Here is a 14,525-nt window from a genome sequence, read left to right as displayed (position 1 = left end):
GGATGTATTAATAACTGTTGTTTCCTGTGGCCCTAATAGCAGGCACAGGTAAGTTCCCATAAAAATCGGGAAGTTCTGCTCTCTAAGAATCGCAATTTCGATTGTCAAAGATGTAACTGCTAAATGGCATGGTAACTGCCGGCGCACTCTGATTTACACCTAAAAGATTTGGCTCATTATCTACAGCAGAACTTCCCAGGAAGTGTGAAATTTAACCTTGAGGTCAAGCAAGAACTTTTCGGAGCAACGCTATTTTTACGTCTCTCTCTCATTTAGGCAAACACGTGCAGTACAGACCATCCGTCCTGATGAAGTGCCATTGTTTAATACTGAAAAAATGCGCATTTGATCTAGTTTGCATTTCCTAAAACTGTGTTATTGATTTGACAATATATTTTTCCTCGGGAAAAAAAATATCTGCAGTTATTTATTCATTCTTGCCCCTTGGAGAGCTCGCTACCATCTGTTTTTCTTGGCTTTGCATCACCTTTTTTTTTTTTTTTCCACTTGTTCTTCTCCCACTGTGCACTGCTGAAGGAGTATACTATACATTATCTCATAGCCAAATTATGCAGGGTATTGTAAACATGTTGTAAACTTTGCCAGCTGCAAAGTCAAGGGCTCTGAGAGATCTTGCTAAGCCCTGGAAACACTCTTTGAAGAAACAAGGCAGCCTTTTGGAAGCAGATTTGCAGGGTGGCATGACACCAAGGTGTAATACCGCTTCTGCAAAATGCATGGGGAAGAAAAGGAGCAAATAAACGTGTTCGTGGATCCCTGTAGGTTTATAGCAAAGGCCAAGAAGTCCCTGAAACAGCATCTGCTCAGCACCCACTGCTAAGACACGGCACGGCTCCTACGTGCAGACGCTGGGATATGCGGGCTGTGTGCCCCGGAGGGGACCGGAGCCTGATATGGCCCCAGCACTGCTGTGATTTCAGCCAGGACAGGGCCATGCTCAGGGCACGTTGCGGGACTGAAGCCCCTGCCACATCCCAGGGTTACCCCTGGAGTTGGATGGAGCTGCGATGTCCTGCAGCCAGCATCCTGGGAGGATGCAAGGCGCAGGGCGTCTCGTGCTCCGCGCTGCAGGGGTACAGCCCCCTTGCTGCCCTCAGAAATGCAAGGGGAAGGGGAAGAATCGCAGGCATGTGAGGATCAGTCTGCGCAAATCTACGAGAAATATCCCTAGTTATAGATCTTTGTGTATCTTTTGATTGTTGAACAATAAGGATGTTGGCAGTAGCAATACCAGGCATTCCAGAAACCATGCCTTAAAAATACACAGTAACTTCAAAACTGTCTTTATGAGCTTCAGTATCTGTTCTCTTTGTCTGCCTTCTAGTTTCTGATCTCGGTGCAGTGAAGGTTGCGCCTTCAAGCCTTCATCCCACTGTACGCTTCCAGAAAGGGCAGAAATCCCTGTCTGGGAGACACACAACTTGAGCCCAGGAGCTGGGCGTGCAGGAGGAGCACTGGGCAGCACGGAAATAGGGGTGACTGCCAGCCCCGTGGGGCTGTGCCGAGCGACGCACTCTGCAGGGAGGAATCCCAAATTCCCTGAAGTCCCTAGGAAGCGACACAGATTATAGACCGCAGAGGAGAGCCTGTTTCTGTGGAAGGTGGACGTGTAAATGTGTGTACAGGCTGATGGTACGCGCACAACCCTCCGTGAAATGCAGTTTTCTACATTTGCTATAAATTCATTAGGAATGCTTTCGCGCTTGGACTTTGACTGCCAAGGGAAACAAAGGCATCTGAAGTTTAGAGGAGATTTGAGGTAGAGCTATGAGAGTCACTGCTCTGGTACCAGAGACGTGGCCCTCAAACAGCGTTTTGGGGCTGGACGGGAGCAGCGTGGTGCTCGGGGCGGCACGGTCCCACTCCAACTTCCACCATCCTCCTTGCGCAATGGCTGGCAGCCCTCAGAAGGCTGCTGGCCACCGAGACAACTCGCTGGACGGGACATCCCTCTGCAGTAGTTAGGGAATTCAAACCCGTCTTTTAAATCATTCTAGTGATGCTTCATCTTCCTCTCCAACAGTCAGCCAGAAGGTTCACAAATTCAGTCGTACTTAACATAATGTGGCTGTGAATATCCTATGACTGCCCTATTCCTGCTATTTTTACAGGGTTAAGAGCTTAAGGGAGAAAAATTGCTTAGCTGGGTGAGATGTATTTCTTTTTGCAGAGGAAGGACGATGTTCTTCCAGCCCTGGAAGTATTGCGAAAGCTATTTCTTCTCTGAAGAGTCTGTTATTGCTATTATGGGCTTATGCTCATAGGCATGCACTCTCATTAAGGGGGCACTGATTTAAATGAGGGGCTTCAATCAACAATTTTCATCGTGATTTAAATCAGCTAGCAGGAAACACAAAGCTGATTATTTAAATTAATCTTGTTCTTCACTTGTACTTTTTAATTATTTTCCTAAGGAACAACCGATACATTCTCACTGGAACCCGGTGCTCTTTTTTCACTTATGATCAGGGTATGCTATTACCATATTTATTTAAGAATCTGCCTGTTAAGTCTGAGGTTACTTAACATTTTTCATTTTATGTGCCGAACTGATGAGTGACGCCTCTACTACATGACTAATTCTAATGTTAATTTGTGTCAAGGTGCACTGCAGAGCGGAGTAAGAAACATACATTAGTTACTGCGCTTTAATTTAAATCACGTTATGATCTTAACTATGACGGACAGATGGGGTAAAGGGGAGAGTACCGTCGGCAAAACTTATTCTGCGTTTGAAATGGACATTTTGAACATGGGAAATGTTACCTCTTGGCAGCAGGCTGGGCCATTTCTTATCACTGAATCCTTGTAAAGACTCATACAGGGAAAAGTCTTTGGTTTCAACTCCTGATGGTTTTTCTCAAATTTGAGCAAACTGAAGGGAAGAACATCTTTCTGTGCATCCCGAGGAGAAACAGGTCCGTATGTAATGGACTGAGAGTCCCAAGAACCTCCTGATCCAGGTGGTTTGGCAAACGCTTGAGTCACTGCAGTGGCTTGACTTCATCTAAAATTTGTAGGGGCTTATTTCTATTTATTGTAATATTACAGTGAAGCTCAGGCCATAATGTTCGGCGCTACGGATTCAGTTTTGATTTAGAATTATGGACTTTTAAACAAATAATGTAGAAAAGTTTAAAAAATTAATAATCCGAGGCTCTCATCTTTTGGGGAAAAGACCGCTTTGCATTTTTCATCCTCGTTTGCATCAACTCTAGCTCAGCGCAGCTGCAATGAGTTGAGGGTCCGTATTTCTGATTCACGCCATCGTGGGTAAGAGTAAGCTAAAAGCAAAATGAACCTTTTTTTGAAAAGCTTTGGGGGTATGTGTGTGCATATATACATTGGTTGTTCGGATCAAAGGGATTAAATAGTCAATTCTTCAGGTAGTTCGGTTGACTTTATTGGAGAAACTAACGTCCAAGTGAGATATCTGGTTTCTTGTTGGCTTCAACCATCACGACAGAGAGTTCGGAGCTCTCTGGGGACACAGAGGGTGGGGTTTTCTAACGCCGATGGATGCGTCCCCCTCCCTTCAGTGTGAGTCTCAGCAGGTTCACGCTACTGAACCCCTCTGCCACCCCTTCTCCCAGCACCACGTGGGATGCCGGAGGATTGTTGCTACCTCCCTCCCTCGACACTCTTGGCATGGTGCAGTGCCTCTCTCCCAGCGCTGTGGTTTGGCGGTCGTCAGCCTGTTTTGCCGATTCACCGAGACAATTTCCTCCAAATGACGCTTGAGATAAAGACAAAACAGTGAGGGCTTGATTTCTTCTTTCTTTTCCTCTGCCAGAAACCGTGTGTACCATGCCAAGGTGTGACACGCAACACCTTGCCAGACATCATTCAGGCTGGCTTAGAGCAAGGAAACTTTCACTGCCTCGTCCCGTGTTATTTCGACTCTGATGCTTCAGCTTTGCAGTGAGGTCTAAGCCCCAGTTTGTTGGTTTTTTTTCTTTAAGTTAAAGTTTTAGTCTAGTTTAGGGGTTGTTTGGTGGTTTTTTTTCCCCAGAAGCCTGAACATCCTTCAGTGGCTACTGATTTCAACTGGTGCTCCTGGCTGCAAAACCCATTGGGAACCAACGGAAACTGGGAGCAGCTTTGGCACAGGCATCCGCTGAGGGTGGCCCTCACCAGCCAGGGTCGGAATTTCACATTTTGGGAGCTGAAATTATGGTCCAGGGTTTCTGAATAGCTTTATTGTCCTATTTTTGACTGCGTTTGTCTGTGCCCCAGTCACCTTCCCAGCAAGGAGCGTGCCCCTTCCTCCTGCTGGTGCTGCTCACGGCTGCCGTGTCCGGGTTTTGAGGCCGGAGCAAGCACTTTGCCATCTGTCAAACACCAAACACCACGCGCTGTCAAGACCACAGGGAGCTCGTTTCATCTCGCAGCATTAAGAAGAGCCATGATTGAGGGGGAAAGTAAAGAAAATAAGGTGGAAGCAGTATGGGGAATGGCATGTTTCTGATGCTGTTTTTGTTGTTGTGGGAGTTGTTAAAGTAGGGATTTTCGTAGATGCAGAAACCTGTTTAGACCTTGGGTGAGCAGCTGAGCGCCACTTTGCCCATCCAGTGCTAATGCAGACCCTTATCTTCAAGCTGTTCTTGTCATATCCTCTGTGCTCCTGCCATAGAGTCGTGGAATGGTTTGGGTTGGAAGGGACCTTAAAGATCATCCAGTTCTAACCCCCTTGCTATGGGCGGGGACACCTCCATAGACCAGGTTGCTCCAAGCCCCTTCCAGCCCGGCCTTGAACACCTCCACAGCCACTTGCATGGATGGAAGGGTGGGTTGGTGTGTGCTCGGGTGGGTGGGTGCGTTGGTTGGTGCAGGCATGGGCAGGTGCACAAGTTGGCGCATGTGTGGGTGGGCGGGTGGGTGCATTGGTCGGTGCATGTATGGGTAGGTGAGCGCGTGGGTGCACAAGTCGGTGCGTGCACGGGTGGGTGTGTGAATGGGTTGGCGCAGCCACGGGGGCTTTGGTTGGTGCGTGCACGGGTGAGCTGGTGCATGCATGGGTGCATTGGTTGGTGCGTGCCTGGACGGCTGGGTGGCTTGGTGCGTGCATGGATGGTTGGCTGGGTGAAGTGCACCCGTGGGCACCCGTTGCAGCCTGCCTGGGTGGGTGGGTGCATTGGCTGGTGCAGGCAGGGGTGGGTGGGCGCACGATGCACTGCCGGGTGCCCGCCCGGGTGTGTGCGTGCGCGGGCCCGGCTAGGTGCCGGTGCCGGTGTCTGTGTGGCCGGCCGGGCGGGCGGACGGACAGACCGACCCTCCTCGGGGCAGACGCTCCGGGCCGGTGCGGCGCCGCCGCCGCCTCCCGCCGGGTCGCGGGGCGGGGCGCTGCCGCCGGCCCCTCCCGCCGCGGGGGCGGTGCGGGCCCCGCCCTGCGCTGGGCGCTCGGGGGGCGGCGGCGGCGGCACCTGCGGGCCGGGCCCTGCGGAGCCGAGCGGAGCTGAGCGGAGCGGCGGCGGCCCGGATGTAGCCGGCGCGGGAACATGGCGCTGGGGGCGGCCTGACGGCGGCGGCCGAGGTAGGAGCGGGATCGCGGGCGGCGGCTCGACCTTGCGGGGAGGCGGCGGGGGGCGGGCGCGGCGCTTCCCCGGAGCGCGGCGGGGGCTGCGGTGCCGCCCGCCCGTCGGTCGGTCGGTCGGTCGGTCGGTCGGTCGCTTGCCCGTCCGTGCATCCCGGCGGCCGGTGCCCGCCTCGGCGGCGGCCGGGAGACAAAGGCAGGGCCCGGGCATCCCCTTCCCCGGCGGAGCCGCGGCGCTGCTCCGGGCGGCGGGCGCAGGGGGAGCCGGCGGCTCCCGGGCTCCTCTCCTGGGGCTCCTCCTCGGCGTCCGCTTTAAAGACCTTGCCGGGGTTTCCCACAACAATGGCTTTTTTTTTTTTTTTTTTTTAAAGGCATTTTGAATTTCGTCAGTTTTGGGGTTCCCCCCCCACCCCCGGAGAAGTTGCTCCCAACTTTCTGTGAATATCATGTGGTTTTGGGTTTCCCCCAGAAAGCGGGTACCCGGGGAGATGCTCAGCCACTCCTGGAGATGCTCATGCATGCGCCTAGATGCCTCTGCTCACTCTTTTTTTTGGTGCATATAAAGGGTTAGAAGCGCCTGCCATCCACTCCCTTCTTCTTTCTGTGTCCATTACCCTCTGAAGGAAAGGAGCCGCACGGTGACCGCCGTGCCGGAATAACGCTCTAGGCTCAGACCCGAGGAGAGGTGCTTTTTTTTCTGTCTTGGTATCGATCAGACCTCGAGAATTTCTTACCAACCCGCCGGCGGCACGCAGGCTGCCTGTCTTCCTCTTTGTTACACACCAGCCTTCTGTTAATGTACAGAAACAATGGGAATTTTTTTTTTTTTTTCTTCCTAGATAGTCAGTGTTAGACCAAGCGGGCTGTCATTGCTGTTAAGGATAAAATTTCCACGGATTCAAGAGGGGCTAGTAGTGAGACCACGCGGCTGGTAGCCTTTCTCTTGATTTTAGAATTATTTTTTTTTCACGTGCTTTAGCATTCGCAAAATGAGGGAAGAGAGTTGGTACCTGTGTTGAGCTGGATCTCTGTGGTCTCTGCTGCCCAGACGGCGCGTAGGGAATCATCGCTCCTGATTTATTGCCTTTATTGTGCCATAAAACTTTAAATTAAACGCTGCTTAGGACTGAAGCGAGGAGCCGCACTCCCCTGCCCTTCGCCACAGCCGGAGCAGATGGCGGTGAGCATCCCTGCCACTGTTGGGGACAGACCCCTCGTTGCGTGGAGGATGCACCTGGAGGGGTTGGACAGTCGCTCCGCCTGTGTGCCAAGGATGAGGTGTCCCGTGTGGAGAGCGGGGTCAGTGTCGCTTGCGGGGCTCCCTGGCCGTCCGCTCCCCCCGGGACCGAGGTTGAGCAGAAGCTGTCAGAAGCTTTTCTGTTTCAATTTGAGGTTCGCAAAATGGCCCGTGGGGTTGCTCGTTTCTTCCTGCTGAATTGTTGCTGTTTGTGCTGCGGGGCGATTCCTGACAGGCTGATCCCCCCACGGTCATGGTGAGCAGGGGGGCTCTCATGGTGTGCCGGTGGGGATGGAGAGACCCGGGAGCTGCCGCTGTGCCGGGGACAGCTTCGGGAGCTGCTCCTTAGCAGCTCTTTCTGTGGTTTGGTCACGGTTTTTTGGTTGTAGCTCATTTCAGATTGATGGAAGGCCTTTGTTCAGTGTCGGATTATGTTTCTGTGCTATCAAACATATTAATTGGTGATAAACTGAGTAAAAACAGGGTTTAAATTGAGGGAAAGACTCACTCATTTTGAGCGTGCTGAAGCTAAACTTTCTTCTCTCTCTTGCTTCAAACGTTTTTACAAATGGTTTTGGTCCGGGTGAAGTGTGCTTTCTACCAGAGATTAATTTTCACTGGAAGAATTGAGACCAGTCTGCCATAGTCCTGCCTCCCCTTTGCGCAGGAGCTCAGGGTGCCGTTACTCACTCTTGCAGTTTTTTAACCTTATCCTAAGGAAATGAGGGTTAACCAGTCACTGTGTGCGCGCGTGTCGTTCAGCCATGGCGACTGTCGAACTGTACTTAACAGGGGGGCTCAGAGTAATCTTTCTGGTTGACTGGTGGTACGGGGAGGAGACCAAGGCAGCCCTGTTGGGGAGAGCCCCGTTACAAGTCATCAGCGAACCCCTTTGGTGACCCCCAGCAGAGCCAGACCTGGTAAATCCCATTGCTCATTCGATTCCCTTGTTCCTTTGGCACCCCTGTTTAATTCCCAGTGGCTTTTTCTTTTTTTTTTTTTTTTTTTCCTGGACATCTTCATCAATCACAGATACTCACAGTAGGTGAATGCTTGGCTTTCAGTGAAATCTCAGCGTCCCGATGGCTGATTCTAAAATGGAAATGTGTAACAAGCAAGGTTCTTGCGAAGCGTTTTTATTTCCTGACTATTGTTTGCCAAAGTAACAGCTGTTGTAGCAACTATTATTTTGAAGACAAATATTTGGGAAATAAAGTGCTTCGCAAGAAACTTCCTCGCTGGTGTCAACTCCTGCTGTCAATCAGCTGAGAACAAACTTCTCATGGTGCTAGTTAACAACAATTACGAGTTTAGCCTTACCTCGTCGGCGTCACCTCAGACCCCAGAGTTGGTACTGAAACAGGGGAGGCAATCTGCTCTTTTCTGCATCAGGTGGGGCGTGTAAATTGGGTGTAAAGCTGAGGTCAAGGAGGACTCCAGCTCATGTGGCTGAAGCCCAAGAGGCGATGCTGGCACAGATCTGTCAGGGGTACTGTGCTCTTCCAGGGAAGTATGGAGGAAAGAAGAGGAAAAGCGCAGCAGAAGAGCGCCTGCATCTCTGCTCCTCCTCTCTCATCACCCTCGCGTTTGACACTTAAATCCACTTGCTGCTTTGAAGCTGCTCCAGTTAAGAATCCGAAATGTTTGGCATCTGCTCGTTCAAATATATCAATTCACTCTGGTTTTACCGGTTTATTTTTTGCAAAAGCTCCGAAGAGAAGCCCGCTGCGTGGCGTGTGCTGAAGCTGCTCATGGGTGTCTGTGGGTACCAGCAGCGGAAGAGTTTCCAACATACACGTAAAGCTCAAACAAAAAACCCTCTTGCTAAGATACCTCCTGGGGATCTCCTGCTGCTGGCGTTGGCCCCTGTGGCTCGTGGTGCTGTCTGTCTGTCCTGGTGGGGTTGCTGGGGCTGTCTGTGCTTTGCGGCTTGCTGAAGTCAGTGGAGTTGGTCTGTTGGGTCTGCTGCAGGGGTTTGGCTAGATTTCCCCGGGGTTTGGCTAGGTTTCCCCAGGTTTTGGTGAAAGCCAAGTGAACCCCCTGCCATCGGGGTGGGATGGTCGGTCACTGCAGCCAGGCAAAGCCAGAAACATCGCGGTGGAAACACCACGTGGTTGACATCCCTCATACCTGGAAGGCGTATGCATTTTACCATCTTCCAGTTACACCGTATTAATTTTTACCATTAATTCTAATCTATTGCACATTTTCATACAATCTTACTACTCTCAATTTGAAGCACGAAAGGCGTCACCTACATCTCCTTGCTCAAAAAACGTATGGCACAACCAGTAGAGGCTCAGTTCCTATGGCTTCCTGCCTTGTAGCTTCTCAGGTGTCTGGTATGGGTTTGTCTCTTACCCTATGAAGCTCCTACTGAGCATCTCCCTTCTTTCCAGATACAAAGCTTGGTAATTTTGAGACAACTTCTCCCCCGTTAAATTCGGCTTCAGCTGTCGATGAGGCGAGTCGGAGCATTCCCTGATGCACAGCACAACTGCGTCGGCTTCGTTTTCAAGGGAAAAGAGCTGAAAACGGGGAAAGTTTCAACAACTTTAACAACTGTGCACCAAAATCCAGTTAGTTAAGAGGCCATTTAAAAGGGGAAAAAAAAAATTTAGAGCAAATTTGAGTGCACTCTAATGATATTTAATGTTCAGGTAACTCTAATTAAGCCTTTAATCTATTAGGCCATGTGGATTCACCGGGGACTTGCTGTTAGCGCTGGTGTTTCAGCTTGCCTCTCACCAAGCCCAGCGGGGCTTGGCATTGCATTTGGAGGGCTGTCCCCACAACCACGAAAACAAAATATTTTATATGAAAATGAATGTTTAGCATTTTATTTTATTATTTTATTTTTCCCCTGGGAAGAAGCAGCTCAGAGGGCAGGAGCGTGGCGGGGGCTTTGGGGCTAAGCCGCGTTCGGTTCTGGCGTGGTGCAGCTGTCTTGCAGCCCTGGCACACGGCGTCGGCTTCGAGCCAAATATTGTGCCTTTAAGGTTCGAGGATTATCCCGTTCCGAGCAGTGAGCGCAGGGACGTGAGAAGCACGTGCTCCTGTCGCATCAGGCAGAGCCAGCCAGAGCACACAAACTCAGCTTATTTTGCTTCTTGTTCCAACTGTTTTCTTTTTTTTGGGGGCGCGTAAGAGTGCTCCTGCTTTTGGAAGGTGCATCTGGTGGTAGCACAAAGGTTATTGCGTTTCAGAGCAGGGACAGCTTGAGTATCTTTTAAAATCAAACCAACAAAACAAAAATGTCTGAATCAAGTTTAGGTCTTTTCCCCGTACTGGCTGGCCTGCCATTTCCTATTTCTGACCTTTCTTATCCCCTAAGCAAAGCTTTTATTAAAACATGAACTGTGTATATACCAATTAATATTTATATCTCATGAACCACCAAAATTGGGGTCCTCATAGGGCTGGAGCTGGAGGCTGTAAGGACACAGAATCACAGAGTGGTTCAGGTTGGAAGGGACTTTAAAGATCATCCAGTTCCATCCACCTGCCCTGGGCAGGGACACCTCCCATAGACTAGGCTGCTCCAAGCCCCGTCCAGCCTGGCCTTGAACCCCTCCAGGGATGGGGCAGCCACAGCTTCCCTGGGCAACCTGGGCTGGGGGCTCACCACCCTCACAGCAAAGAATTTCTTCCTGATATCTCATCTAAATCTCCCCTCTTTCAGTTTAAAACCATTACCCCTTGTCCTATTGCTTGCACTCCGTCAAGAGTCGCTCCCTATCCTTCCTGTAGCCCCTTTAGGTACTGGAAGGCCACTCTAAGGTCTCCCTGGAGCCTTCTCCTCTCCAGGCTGAACAACCCCAGCTCTCTCAGCCTGTCTTCATACGGGAGGTGCTCCAGTTGTAAGGCGTGTTTTCACCCGGGGGTACTTAAAGCATAAGGTGCGCCCGTCCCTGTTGTGCATGAGCCATGTGCCGGGATGCGGGTAGCCAAAGCCTGCAGGAGAGGAATGGTGCGACTCGCTCAGGGGCACGCATTGATGGAGAGCAAAAGTGAAATCCCTGCTCCCATCGTTTTCCTTGTGGGCTGTCCTGGCTTTGCCCTGTGTGCCGGCTCCGCCGTTGGAGTTTGTCACTGGCCAACAGCTCTGCCTGCAGCGGGACGTGCTGCCCCGGTGTCACCGGGGTGGGAGCTTTGATTTTGCTGAACAAAGATGCTCTTCCAAAAATAGGTTAAGCCGAAGAACTTGGATGCCAAAAATAGCAATAGAGATTTTCCTTTTTTTCCGACTGTGTTTTAAATTTATTGTTCCTGCTGGAGGCAGCTGAAAAAGTAAAAGATACTGCAGCTATAGGGAATAGTGGAAGTAGACGCACACAGTCCCTCTGATGGAGGAAAACCACACGTTGGGTATCACCGTAGAAATGCACAACACTGCAAAATAACAATGGAAATAAAAAATGTGTACTGTCACTAAACCCTTCCCTTAGCAAAGGCTTCGTTGTTTTCCTTGCAGTTCAGGTGCCCTGGGAAGTGAAGGATGGAGAGGTCCCTGGTGACAAAGGAGAGGACAAAAGAAATGCCAACAAACAAAAACTGGAACGAATAAATGTCACAAGAATGATCCTGGCGGTAGCCCCTATAAACCTTTTACTGTGACATGTTCTACTGCCTGGGAATAATTTGTTCTTCCCAAACCGGTGGCAGTAAAATCTGTGCAGCGGCTTTCCCCTCCGCACGGGTTGTTTAGGTGATAGTTGTTAAAACTTAAGCTTTCTCTCCTGGGATTTCTATATAAATTTTCATATCGTTAAGCTAAACTCCAGCTTTCCCATTCCCCGAGTTCGATGCGTGCAGAGAGGACGGAGCTAATAACTCGCACTGCAGCTATTTAAGGCGCTGGGCTGAGCGGGGAGCTGGGAGTCAGGAGGCACCGCGGCTCTAATCCGGGCTGTGCTGCTCGCTGAGCCACCTCCGAGACGCTATTTAACCTCTGCGTGCCACTGCTTCCCTCTGGGTAACGGGAGGGATTAGGATAATTGCTTCTGAAAAGCACTTTCAGGTGTTTAAGTTTGGGGTTTTTTTCCGGCGGTGCACAACTATCCAGTCCTGAGCTGAAGAGGCTCGATAGGTCCTGGGAGGCTTTTGGTACCTTGCGGAATTATGAAAGCACCACTTAATGCCTCGTTGGGCTGTTTAGGCCACATAAATAAACACATTTAGAATATTTTTTGTGAATCTTTTACACGCTACTCACAGAAGGACTCTTGGATACAACTGAAGGACATAGAAATGGGATATGATTCAAAAGAGTTCTTATTGAACGCTTCGTGAAATGTAAGTGAAATGTTAGAATGCTGCCATGGTTTATTTTTTTTCAACCAAATCCTGCCTTCTCCACAGAAACTTGGGCTTGCATCTGTTAAACTCGTCTCTACCTTGAGTTAAAGACCCTGAAGGCAACAGACTTGCAGCATTTCTTATAGGCTTTGGGTTTGCATTTTATAGAAAAGGCTGATTTTCTAGGCTGAGGAAGTGGGAAGGTTTTCACGAGAGCAAGGTGAGCACAGAGTAAGTGCACTCTGAGCTGTGCCTCTGTCCCAGATTTTGAAGCATGAAGGAAAGAAGAATGGTAGATGAATTCATAGAATGGTTTGGGTTGGAAGGGACCTTAAAGATCACCCAGTGCCACCCCCTGCCCTGGGCAGGGACACCTCCCACCAGCCCAGGTTGCTCCAAGCCCCATCCAGCCTGGCCTGGAACCCCTCCAGGGATGGGGCACCCGCAGCTTCCCTGGGCAACCTGGGCCAGGGGCTCACCACCCTCACAGCAAAGAATTTCTTCATAGAATCATAGAATGTCTTCATAGAATCATAGATTTTGTGTCTCTGTTGCATACACTGAACTCTTCTTTTTTTCTAAATAGCAAAACTTCTTCCTTATTTCTGCTTTGTCTCACAGGGGAAAAAAAAGATGAAAGGGTGTAAACCCATGGCTGAATGCAGCGGAGAGCAAAGGGTTAGTGAAGAAGTTGTTTGTGGAGCTGCTAGTGGGGTGGCTGGTTGAGAGGCACCATCCAGGCCCTGGGATGTGCCAGCAGGGTTTGGGGAAGCAACATTACTGGGGATTTTATGTGGGAAACATAAAGTTTAGTGTGCTACTGGAAAGTGCTCCAGTGCCAAGGCGATGGCTGCAATCTGAGCCATCGGCTGCTCTAGGAAATCTCCGGGTGCTCCCGTGTTTTATGCAGGAGCTTAAAATGATGCAGCATAAAGCCAAGGAATATATATTGCATCTTCCCAGCACGAGGGATATAGACCCCATAAGCATGTGTTGGGAGAGGCCTGGCTGCCAAAATAGTTTAGTGTTGCTGCGACGGTTGCAGGTGGTGATTGCCTTTTAAGTTCTTGCGCTCTCTTCTGACGTTTTTAGGACAGTAGATGAAGGATGAGAAGTAGAAAAGCAAACAAATGAGAAAACTCCCCTGTGTGGATGCCTGTAATTGCGTTTGGGTGGCTCGATGGGAAGAGCACCGTCCTATCGGAAGTCAGGGAGGGTTTGGCAATGAGTAAAAGAACTTCTTGCCAATAGCTCTCGTGCCAAAACCGAGTATTGCTGATAGGGCTCAGCTGAAAGCAGCTGGTGTAATACATACCCTAAAGGCTGCTCTGGGGAAACCTGTGCAAAAGCGCATCTTGTGTGCCGCGGAGGATTTATTCCTAGGGGTCAGACAGAAGAAAACTTCGCTTGGAGGGAGGTGGGAGTCGAGTCCTGGTCCTGGGAAGCAAGAGGAGTGCTTTACTGAGGCAAGGCTTTTATTAAGGACACAAGCGTGTCCCTAGTTTTTCATTACATTAGAGATATGATACCGAAATTATGGAAAATGCAACATCCATCTCACATCTGTGCTTTCCCTACCCAGTCTCTTCGAGGACCAGCTCTTAGCAGTGCCAGGATTCACAGGGCGAGTAAGTAGGGCTTTTTCAAGTACTTGAGGAAGTACAAGGCATGAGGTAAATAATTTGAACACTGGTGCAGAGCATTGCCAGCTGAAAAGCAACTTACAGTCTCGTAATGGGCTAACAGTGGATTTTTTTTTTTTCCTCTTTTTGAGGGAGAGGAGTGTGGAATGTGCCACCAATCAGCGGGGCTGCTTCCTTCCAAGAGAAAGGTTTGCTCTAATGAGCACAAGTTAAAGCCAGGGCTTCTTTCTTCTTGGGCAATCCAGTCTGAATTTGGAACGTCACCAGTGCAACAGACCCCTGGGGTTGTGTGTAACGTGAGAAGGGCGATACCTCTATGGCTCATGTTTATTGTAAACTTCTGCTCGGAGAAGCAATTTGACTTTTTCTTCAGCGTCTGGCAGGACTTGGTCCACACTCTTTTGTTGTTGCATTTTTTTTTTTTTTTTGTGCAACAACCTGATGCTGCTAGTTGTGAGAGACATTTAACTGAGGGTTAAACGGTTTATGCGTGTTTTCATTCCATTACTTTTGCCATTTTCATTCTAACATGCCTCTCTCTGCCTGTTTACTTTGCTCTTTGATATCTCTCTCTTACTGATGTAACAGCATCTTGCTATTTCTCTTTAATTTCCAGTTCTGTGTAAGAAAGAAAAATAGTCACCTGTCCTGATTTAGCTAGAAATTAAACTGCAACTATTTTTTTTTTCGTGGGCTTAATGGGAAAATTGTTGATAATTGCCATCTAATGCTTTTTAAAGTCTTTTTTTTAAATGGGTGAAAGACTGACAAGCTGTCAATCAAGACAAAGATT

General features: G+C 49.7%; 1 protein-coding gene across 1 annotated transcript in view; it reads left to right on the top strand.

The window, feature by feature from the left end:
- Positions 1-5,430: 5,430 nt before the first annotated feature.
- Positions 5,431-14,525, top strand: part of PAK5 (p21 (RAC1) activated kinase 5) — an 89,414-nt gene continuing 80,319 nt past the window's right edge. Inside the window, exon 1 of the mRNA XM_063331261.1 lies at positions 5,431-5,554. The gene's annotated coding sequence lies outside the window, so the exon portion shown is untranslated. The remainder of the gene's footprint in view (positions 5,555-14,525) is intronic.

This window comes from Chroicocephalus ridibundus, chromosome 3, assembly GCF_963924245.1.
Source record: "Chroicocephalus ridibundus chromosome 3, bChrRid1.1, whole genome shotgun sequence".
NCBI lineage: Eukaryota > Metazoa > Chordata > Aves > Charadriiformes > Laridae > Chroicocephalus > Chroicocephalus ridibundus.
This window is presented reverse-complemented; position numbering and strand designations above follow the sequence as displayed.